Source organism: Heptranchias perlo, chromosome 13 (genome assembly GCF_035084215.1).
Source record: "Heptranchias perlo isolate sHepPer1 chromosome 13, sHepPer1.hap1, whole genome shotgun sequence".
NCBI lineage: Eukaryota > Metazoa > Chordata > Chondrichthyes > Hexanchiformes > Hexanchidae > Heptranchias > Heptranchias perlo.
In genome coordinates this window covers 64,765,004-64,775,779 of record NC_090337.1, presented here as the reverse complement: position 1 = coordinate 64,775,779, position 10,776 = coordinate 64,765,004, and the positions used below count along the sequence as shown (strand labels likewise).

Here is a 10,776-nt window from a genome sequence, read left to right as displayed (position 1 = left end):
GGAACCACACCCGGTGCTGGTGAGGCGCATGCGCAGGAGCTGCGCTCTCCGCCTGGGCGTCGCCATGTTTCTTCCTGGCAGGAGGTTGCTGCTGAATGGACTGAGAGCAGTGTGGTCCTGGTGAAACAGTGATTTACTTGTACTTCTTTCAATTTAGTATACTGTATTCGCTGCTCACAATGCGGTCTCCTCTACACTGGGGAGACCAAAGGAGATTGGGTGATCGCTTTGCTGAACACCTCCGCTCAGCCCGCAAGCGTGGCCGTAAGCTTGCGATCGCTTGCCCTTTTAATTCTCCATCGCACTCTGACCTCTCTGTCCTCGGCCTCTTACACTGTTCCAATGAAACTCAACGTAAGCTCGAGGAACAGCACCTCATCTTTCGATTAAGCACTTTACAACCTTCCGGACTCAACATTGTTCAATAACTTCAGATCAATAACCACTGCTCCCATCTTTTCGGACAGCAGGTGCTGGTAATGGTTCTGATGTTGCCATTTATAGTTCCTCTAGACCCATGTTTTGTTTCTTAACCTGTCCCATTACCACTCTCCTTGCCTTGCACCATTATCCCTTTGTTATTAAATTACACCTGCTCTCCACCATATCACAGACCTTCCTCTTTGTTCTTTCCTCCCCTCCCTCTTTCCCTGGCTCTGTACTTGCTTAAAAACTGTTTAATCTTCAACTTCTTCCAGTTCTGACGAAAGGTCATTGACCTGAAACGTTAACTCTTTTCTCTCCACAGATGCTGCCTGACCTGAGTACTTCTAGACTTTTCTGGTTTTATTTCAGATTTCCAGTATCCGCAGTATTTTGCTTTTGATACAGTGCAGTTCCGACCTGGATCCTGGATTCTTCTCTTTAAGGAGATTCCAGTGTGCACCTTGGCCTCTTGGGATGAGTCCATCAGCCTGCACCCTGATTTGGAATGACTGCCAAAGTCTCGTTCATGGGCACAATCATTGGGAAGGATGAGTAAGTGCGTCCTCTCAATTTCCTTTTGCATGAGTCATTGAATCTTCTGTCTGCTCTAAATCCTGGACTTACCCCTGATATACCTGCAATTCTTTATTTATGGTTTTACTCTGTGTGGCACCAGTAAGCTTGGATCATGCTGACTCCCAAACACTTACACCTACGTGACTCCAGCCTGGGACTTAGGTAACTCTGACAGCCTGGATCCTAAGCTTGACAAAACATGTCAACCAATTCTAGTAGTAATCATCAACTGAGAGAGACAGCCATGCCTAGGAGAGTCACACAAGTAAGTAAGAAAGAACTTGCACTTATAAGGTGCCTTTTACTTCCTCAGACACCCCAAAGAGGTTTACAGCCAATGAATGACTTTTGAGCATAGTCAATCACCATTGTAATGTGGAAAATACAGCGGCCAGTTGTACACAACCAGGTCCCACAAACCATAAATAAGATCATGCAGCCGACCAGCCAGAGCTTTGATAAACTTCCTACTGTTTGCGCAGTTAGAAACAGCCTCCCCAATAGGGCACTGGCTTGCAGTGTTATCTAGAGCTGGGTGGGAAGAATCTCAGCCCCCAGTGACAGGTCTACCCCTCAATGTTCCCTTAGTGTGCCAGATTGGCTGGTCAATCATCAAGAGTGCCCTGGGGAGGACTGCAGAACTGCCTGGTGCGGACAAAAGATTATTGAGTCTGCGTCAGATGGCTAACCTGGTTCCAAACTTCCATCGCTGGTGTGTTATCGTGGAGCCAGTTCAAATGCAAAGGGAACTGACCTAGCATCACCCCTCTTCCCCATCCACGGAGGATAGTCGCTAGTTGGCCAGTGTTTCGGACAGTAAAGGGAAAAAAAGAAGAAAATTGAACAGACATGAAATTCTGGCTTGCTGCTCGCCACAGCTGTAGATACTGGCCCATTGGGCCACATCCTCTCCCTCTGTGACAAAATGTCGATGATTTTATGATTTTTTATAATGTGCCTGAAGAGAATTGAAGCTTCATAAAAGTGACTTGTTTTTCATGGACTATGCACCTTACTGGTGTCGATATGGAATCCTAATATGTGTCACTGCCCAATATCTCCACTCCTCCTTGTGGCATTTCTACCTATTCATTAAAACCTGCTCTTTCACCTGGAGAAATCAGTCCAATGTTGCACCTCCTCCCCCTGAACAAAACAATAATACTCTGAATGGATTCAGCAAACACGCAGAAGGAAATTTTAACCTAACCTGCCCATTGGGAAACTGATGGAATTGGGCGCAACGCTGATTTTACACCACGGCTGATTTTACTCGCCATTGAGTTCCATAGAGGGTAACATTGGGCGGGGTGTGAAACTGGCATTCAACCCAATCCCGTGGTTAAGTTAAAATTACCCCCACAGTTTCACTGATTGTCTCCCCGTAACACAGCTGTACACTGATTAGATTCAATCCTTGCTATTGAAATCATACAATAAGAATGATGCTTAATGTAGGGTCCCAATGATGTAGGAAAGGTACAGAAGGTTGTTTACCCGTTTCTTAATGTGCTGATATACATTTGAGGATGTTCATTCCAGCAGGTGCACTGGTGCTGTTACACCTGCAGATTTTTCTTTAATTCTTTAGGGCACGAGAGGTAAGAATTAACCGAGACTGAAATACTTTTCTAATTAATTGGTTTTATTGATGTTAAGACACAACAGTTTTACAGATAAAGATGCCTACAACCTTATCGGGCAGTACAACTCAGAAGTAAGGTTGATCAAATCCTCCTTTTGGGGACTGAGAGATTAATTCTTCTTTGACATCTTCTTTGAACTGTCTCCTACAAATCACTGTAAAATGGCTGTTTTTATATCTTCTCGCTGTTGGCAAAACAGCTTGCTGGTGTTTATGACAGTTTCTCGCACTTTCCAAGGTCTAACCTTGGTATTCTCTGCTTATCTCTTTGAAAGTACTGCAAGTCTCTTTCTCTCAGAGCAGTCCGAAGCAACAATGATATGCATGATATCATCTTTTGAACTTGGTCAAGCTTCCCAGCTTGCCTTCTGATTTCGGTCAAGTTCCATAGTCCTTTGCTCTACTGGTATTTTTGATACAAACGACCCGTTCCTCAGCAGACTATCAACCCCAAACCTGCCCGCCTGTAATTTCACCTCGACTGTGATTGACTGCGTGAGTTATCCTCCATTTATCGATCATACTTTAATCTATCATGCACTTTTATCAAGTCCCTTCCTTTATCCATCTCACAGTTCCTGGGCGAGCGTCTGCTCTATACGTTTTACTTAGCCTAGCTTAAGAGCAGACACCAAAAAGGTCCTTATCCGGGCTTTCAAGTCCATTCTTTTAGTCGTTCTCAAAAGCCAGTATTAAAAATCCATGTTGAAAAGTCCAAAATCCTTCACACCATAGCCCCAATTTTAACTCGGGGTGGGAATCAGGCAAGTGGAGGCCGTGGCATGTGGCAGCATCCCCCTGAGGTCGCCAGTGTGAGGCCTGGGTGATTTTAAGTGTTGGGCCTCATTGCTGCCCCCGGTCAGTATCCCACCTGCCTGGCAGGTGTGTGCACAATCGAATGGGAGGAGGCTGCTGCCCATAAACTTCAGCTCATCCAAACCTCTGCTGCCTGTATCCTAACTCACACTAAGTCCTGTTCACCCATCACCCACTGTGCTCACTGACCTACATTTAAAATTCTCATCCTTGTTTTCAAATCCCTCCATGGCCTCGCCCCCTCCCTACGTCTGTAACCTCCTCCAGCCCTACAACCCTCCGAGATCTCTGCACTCCTCCAATTCTGGCCTCTTGCACTCCTGTGAAGCGCCTTGGGACTTTATTACTACGTTAAAGGTGCTTTATAAATACAAGTTGTCATTGTTGTTGTTCCCTCCAGGTCATTTACAACAATAGTTAAATTGGAAAGGGAAGCTTCTCTCTGGTTGAGGTGAGTGAGGGGGGGGGATAATTTTCAACTTAACACTGGAGTGTAGAACTTGTATTGTTGGTCAGGCATCCATTATAAAAATTGGGTGGTTTATATAATAATGGTTACCCAACCCACAATGCCAATTTATGCTCCAGCACTAAGTTGCTAGTTACCATTCACAAATTACAAGACTTAGTGAAAATAATTTCACAAATTGCCACAGAGAATTGTGAACACAATTATCTCTGGGTTACTAATCCAGTCCCATAATTACTAGGCTTCTGTACCCATGTACACTGCATTGCTGCATGGTATCCAGCACAGTGAATTGGAATGGCTGGCAGTGTAACATGTGGCCTTGGCTAGAACACTCTGAATAAATCTGCTTTTCTTCTGTTTCAAACTTTTTTTGTGTGGTTTATATCTAACTGTGTCAGTACTCCATTCAAACTTGGTAATCAAGAGGGAGAGGAGGTCGGAGCTTGCCCTGGATTGGAGATACAGTAGAGGCTGAATGGGCCCAAACTACATATCTGCTGCAAAACCGAGAAAGTAGAAGTGGCTCCAAAGTTGTTAAAGCAGCTTTAATTTTTTTAATAAAATGTAACAGTGGGCAAAGACACTCAGGCTTGAAAAAGGGTGACTTATGATGTTGGTTCATTAAAAAACACGGCTTTCATGAATACAAATACACTTAAATCATATTTAATATTTAAATATTTAACTCACGATATAAACATACAGGAGACCATTTTCAATTTACTCCTGGAGCATAAAACTGGCATTGGGGTTGGGCGCCCGTTATAGAAACTGCCCGATTTTTATAATGGGCACCTGACCTGACCAGCAATGCCAATTTTACACTCCAGCGGTAGGTTGAAAATTCTGACTCAGAGGCAAGAATGCTGCCGCTGAGCCAAGGCCGACACCAAGAAGGGAAAGAGGGAAGGGAACAAAAACACACACACAGGAAAAGAAATAGAATGAGCTGTGAAGTGCTTGGGTGGAGAACGGGTGATGGTAACTCTTGAATTCCATGTCACAGAACATAGCAATCTCCTTCAACCTCTCTCTTCTCCTGGCCCATGGAAATAATGATGTAGATACACCGTTTGCTCCATGCCTACACCTAATTTGCTGCTTTCTCAGTAAGTCTCAACTCATCCTCCTCTCTACTTCCACTTCCCTAATTCGCTGGGACTATTTCCACCCATAGCAGAGAAGGCTAAGAGAAGATTTAATTGAGGTTTTTAAAATTATGAAGAGTTTTAGAAACATAGAAACATAGAAAATATGAGTAGGCCATTCAGCCCTTCGAGCCTGCTCTGCCATTCAATTTGATCATGGCTGATCCACTATCTCAATACCATATTCCTGCTCTCTCCCCATACCCCTTGATGCCTTTTGTGTTTAGAAATCTATCTAGCTCCTTCTTAAATATATTCAGTGACTTGGCCTCCACAGCCTTCTGTGGTAGAGAATTCCACAAGTTCACCACCCTCTGAGTAAAGAAATTTCTCCTCATCTCAGTCCTAAATGTCCTACCCCATATCTTGAGACTGCGACCCCTCGTTCTGGACCCCCCCCAGCCAGGGGAAACATGCTCCCTGCATCCAGTCTGTCTAGCCCTGTCAGAATTTTATATGTTTCAATGAGATCCCCTCTCATTTTTCTAAACTCTAGTGAATACATGATGTGGAGATGCCGGTGATGGACTGGGGTTAACAATTGTAAACAATTTTACAACACCGAGTTATAGTCCAACGATTTTATTTTTAATCCCACAAGCTTTCGGGGGCTTTCCCCTTCCTCAGGCGGTGATTTCCACACCGCCTGAGGAAGGGGAAAGCCCCCGAAAGCTAGTGAATACAGGCAGAGTCAACCCAATCTCTCCTCATACGACAGTCCTGCCATCCCAGGAATCAGTCTGGTGAACCTTCGCTGCACTCCCTCTATGGCAAGTATATCCTTTCTTAGGTAATACACAATGAATGGGAGGACCCTAGGCAAGACAGAGGGTCAGAGGAATCTTGGTGTGCAAGTTCACAGATCCCTGAAGGCGGCGGAACAGGTAGATAAGCTGGTAAAGAAGGCATATGGGATACTTGCCTTTATTAGCCGAGGCATAGAATATAAGAGCAAGGAGGTTATGATGGAGCTGTATAAAACACTGGTTAGGCCACAGCTGGAGTACTGTGTGCAGTTCTGGTTGCAACACTACAGGAAGGATGTGATCGCTTTGGAGAGGGTGCAGAGGAGATTCACCAGGATGTTACCAGGGCTGGAGCGCTTCAGCTATGAAGAGAGACTGGGAAGATTGGGTTTGTTTTCCTTGGAGCAGAGGAGGCTGAGGGGGGACATGATTGAGGTGTACAAAATTATGAGGGGCACAGATAGGATGGATACTAAGGAGCTTTTTCCCTTCGTTGAGGGTTCTATAACAAGGGGACATAGATTCAAGGTAAAAGGCGGGAGGTTTAGAGGGGATTTGAGAAAGAACTTTTTCACCCAGAGGGTGGTTGGAGTCTGGAACTCACTGCCTGAAAGGGTTGTGGAGGCAGGAACCCTCACAACATTCAAGAAGCATTTGGATGAGCACTTGAAATGCCATAGCATACAAGGCTACAGACCAAATGCTGGAATATGGGATTAGAGTAGACAGGGCTGATGGCCGGCGCGGACACGATGGGCCGAAGGGCCTCTATCCGTGCTGTATGACTCTATGACTCTATGAGACCAAAACTGCACACAATACTCCAGGTGTGGTCTCACCAAGGCCCTGTATAACTAAAGTAAGAGGTTTAGAGGAAAGATTATCTCTTCTGGTTGCAGAGTCAGTGATAAGGGGTCATCGGTGTAAAATTGAGAAAATGAGGGGAGGTGTTAGGAAAAAATTATTTACACAGAGAATTAAAAGCCGTGTGTTGTCTGATTAGTTATTTTTTTTTAAAAAGGCACCTAGATGAAAAGTGGTTATTATACTAAATGCAAATTGTTTCTCCCAGAGACTAAACAATAGGCAATTTGTTAGCTTATCTGAAAAGAAAGGCCCCTCTTGGCCATTGTGTTAGTAAACCCTTCAATCTCTGTTTGTCTGTGAGAGGGGGAGGATGAGGGGAGCAGACTTTTTGACATAGGGTGAGAGGCAAAGAGGGCAATCGGGCAGCAATGTGCTGTGAGAAGGTTGAAAAGACAGGAGAGTGCAGGGAGAGAAAGCTCTGTCAGAGAGGATGCAGAGGAGTTATTCTGTTTGAGTCAAGTAAAATGATCCACTCATGTGGGAAGACATGGCGTGCCCTTATGTTGTCTCATTACGCAAATATAAGCTCTACTGATTGAACTGAGGGACTCTGATCATCATTGTTGCTATGTACATTTTCACCTTACTGTGGAATAAAGCTGCTTAACGATTCAAAACCAAGCCTTGCCTCTTCTAGTGTTGGCTGTGTTTGCCTTCAGAGGGATTGAAGAACGACACTTGCAGAAGATACGGAGATGCAGTCCATGCATCCATGTGATTTTTATCAATTAGTGTTAATTGTATTCAGGTGGTGCGTATCAATTGGGAACTCTCTCGTATCCATTTCTAAGAGAGCTGATCTAGGGTATGGTGTGGATGTAATGTGGATCTCTGTGAATAAAGGCTTGGAAGCAACTGAAGACTAGGCTCCAGCATTCTATCCTTCACTGCCTGGCTATCCAGTTTACAACAGTTTTACTGATACAAGCTCAGGTTTCGCGACTGTACAAATAGATATTGGGCAGTGTGAGCCAAATGCCATTAAAGTAAGATGCTCAGACTGCTTTACAGGAACGACTGAACCCGAGAAGGTATCTACAGAAGGCCCCAATTTGTAATGGAGTAGTTTGACAGGGACTTGGAATCTGGGAGAGGGGGTGAGGGGGTGAGGAGTAAAGGAGTGTGTGTGGGGGTCTCAGGGAGAGGGAGATTAGTGCATCTTTTAAGAGAAAATTGGATAAATGTTTCAAGAAACAGAAGATACAGGCAATGTGGATTGAGCAGGGCAGTAGGTTTAGTTTGGGTTGACCGGGAGTCTCCTGGAATGGGGCATGGATCTCGCAGCTCTGCTGCTGGCAGCCCGGGAGATCTACATGCTGTAAATTTCCCGCTGCAGTAGCGCCTCCCCTCCCCCTTTCGCCCCCTCCACCTCCCTCCTCCCCTCTTCCCACTCCACGCCCCCTCCCCCCACCCCCTTCACCCCCTCATTCCCCCCCCCCCCCCACTCTCTATCTACCCTATCAACTCCTTTCAAATTCCTAACAACCTTAACTTTCTATATTCCAGGGAATACAAGCCTAGTTTATGTAATCTCTCCTGACAATCTAACCCTTGGAATCCTAGTGAATCTGCTCTGCACTCCTTCCAAGGCCAATATATCCCTTCTGAGGTGCGGTTCCCAGAACTGTACACAGTATTCCAGATGTGATCTAACCAGGCTTTGTACAGCTATGGTCCTCCAGTTATAAAGGCTAAGATTTGATTAGCCTTTTTGATTTTTTTTTGTATCTGGCTGTTAGAGGATTTTCCCACTACTGTCACGGCAAAAGGGTTGTTAATCCTTCAACAATAACTTCCGCACGCTACAAGCCCGAGTGGTTATAAAATAACAAGCTTTAATAGATTGTCTCGCAACAGTATTATATTGAAAATACAATGATCTTCAGATTACATTAAATGACAATCAATGCAACCTGGTTTTTCCCGCAATTTCAGGATGATCAGACCTGACCCCCGCGGACTGCCTGTGGCAATGGACTTCCAACCATCCCCTCTCGCGAGCTCTAACTTTTGGGAGGGAGCATACCCTATCTTTATACTATTTGGCTGCGTTGTTCTGCATGTAAGTATCTCTGACCTTATCACCTGATTGCAAAACATCCCACCATGCTGACTCTCAAAAACAACCAAAGATGGCCATACAATGTTAGCAGGCTACCTTATCCCTTATCTTTGCTGCATGAACAGTCTGTTCTACCTCGACCTTGCTTGGCACCTGCGATGTCTATTGTTTAAGTAGCCTTTCACCGTTATCAGGTCTTGATATGTACTATCTTAGCAACTATCTGGTACGAATTGTTTCTTGACTGTTACTTGTTTTTCACCATTCTAATGCCTCAGTGTTCTTTCAATGACCTCTTAGGTTTCTGTAAATCATCTTTCTCACTGAGATGGTGAACCTTGCCCCCATTTAACATCTGGCCTCTTGCTAAGGTGTTTGGAGCTGTGTGATCTGCTATTGTGTTTGTTTGTTTCAAACCATATTCTTACACTGACTGCTACATTTTAGTGATCTGTGTGCATGAACCCCTAAATCTCTTTGGACTTCCACTTTTTCAGCTTTTCCCCATTTAAAAAATACTTGGATCGATTCTTTTTTTGGTCCAAAATGGATGACCTCACATTTACCAACGTTGAAATCCATCTGCAACGGTTTTGCCCACTCACTTATTCTATCAATGTTTCTTTGTAATTTTATGCTCCTGTCTACACTACTTAGTATACCACCAATCTTTGTGTCATCGGCAAACTTGGATAGATGGCTTTCTATTGTGTTATCTAAGTCATTAATAAATATAGTGAATAGTTGAGGCCCCAGCACAGATCTACTTCCTTCCAATTCGAGTACATATCCCTTCACTCTCTTCCACCGCCGAACCAATCTCCGAGCCAGGTCAATAATTTGCCTTCAATTCCACGAGCTTTAATTTTAGCACCCTAGCCTCCAGCAGAGAGCTGACGCTGGCATCTCTCTGCGGTTCTATGGATGGAGGTTGGACGCTCTGATCTGCCGCCAGCTCTGGTGCCACCTCGTTGTAAACATCTGGGTACCAAGCATCATGGACATTGGACAAGCTGGGCAGCCCAGGGTGATTTATTGTCAGGCTTCTCGAGAATCTTGGGCTGGGGAAGAATTGTCCTGAATGTTGAGGATGTTTGGGTGGGACAGAGGTCCGCTCCTGCCGGGAGCTGGCTGACAGATGCTGGCAAAATGTCGAGTTGGTGAAGGCGAGAGAGTGGGCAGGCCCCAGCAAGAGGCCAGTGACAACACGGCGTTTCCATGGCAACAGGAGCAGCACCGTGTTCTGATGATCAGTCGCCGAGGGTCGCGGTGCCTGTTGGGAGATGTAGTCATGTGTCGCGCGGGGCGGGCCGGGTCGCCCATCCCACAATGCAGCAGGCCGGGCGCGACGCATGCCGGGAGTTGTAGTCCGCGTTCTCGACGTTTCTCTGAGAGCAGGCGGCTTGGGAGGCGCGCCGCGCACTACATATCCCGGCAGGGGCCGGGGCTCGCTGCCGACCGGTTCAGCAGTGTCGGGCGGCTGAGACGGGCCAACACCCCATGGTGGGAGAGGGAGGAGCCGGGAATTGGGCCTAGCCCCGCCCGGGCCTAGCTCCCTCCCCGCACCCCCCCCCCCGGCAGCTTCCTGGGCTGGGCCGGGCCGCGGCGCGGCTTCACTTCCGCTTCCCTCCGCCATTCGGCCGCGGCTTGCCCTGTGTGTGTGTGTGTGTGTGACTGCCCGCCCTGCCCAGGGGGGAGACCAGAGGCAACACAGCCCCGACAGCCGGAGCAAGTCCTGGTGAGTGTGGGCCGCGGCAGCTACGCTTCTACAGCGGGACAGCTCGCTTACCGGGGCCGGCACCTGCACACAGTGTCTCCCGCCGCCTCTGGTGTGAAGGAGGTCGGGGTCAGCGAAGGGGTGAAAAAGGGTCAAGGGGAAACCCGGGGCCGAGGCAGTAAATGGAGGGAAGTCTGGGGCCGGACTGGAAGCCATGGGAAGGGGTGGGGAATCAAGGTTAGGAGAATCGGGTGGCTGGGTGCCTCAGGGAGAGAGTGTGAGGGGTGGGCCAGGTAGAACA

General features: G+C 46.6%; 1 protein-coding gene across 1 annotated transcript in view; it reads left to right on the top strand.

The window, feature by feature from the left end:
* The first annotated feature begins 10,237 nt into the window (after positions 1-10,237).
* The window catches only part of LOC137331661 (serine/threonine-protein kinase PAK 2-like), a 59,654-nt gene continuing 59,115 nt past the window's right edge, over positions 10,238-10,776 (top strand). Inside the window, exon 1 of the mRNA XM_067995601.1 lies at positions 10,238-10,496. The gene's annotated coding sequence lies outside the window, so the exon portion shown is untranslated. The remainder of the gene's footprint in view (positions 10,497-10,776) is intronic.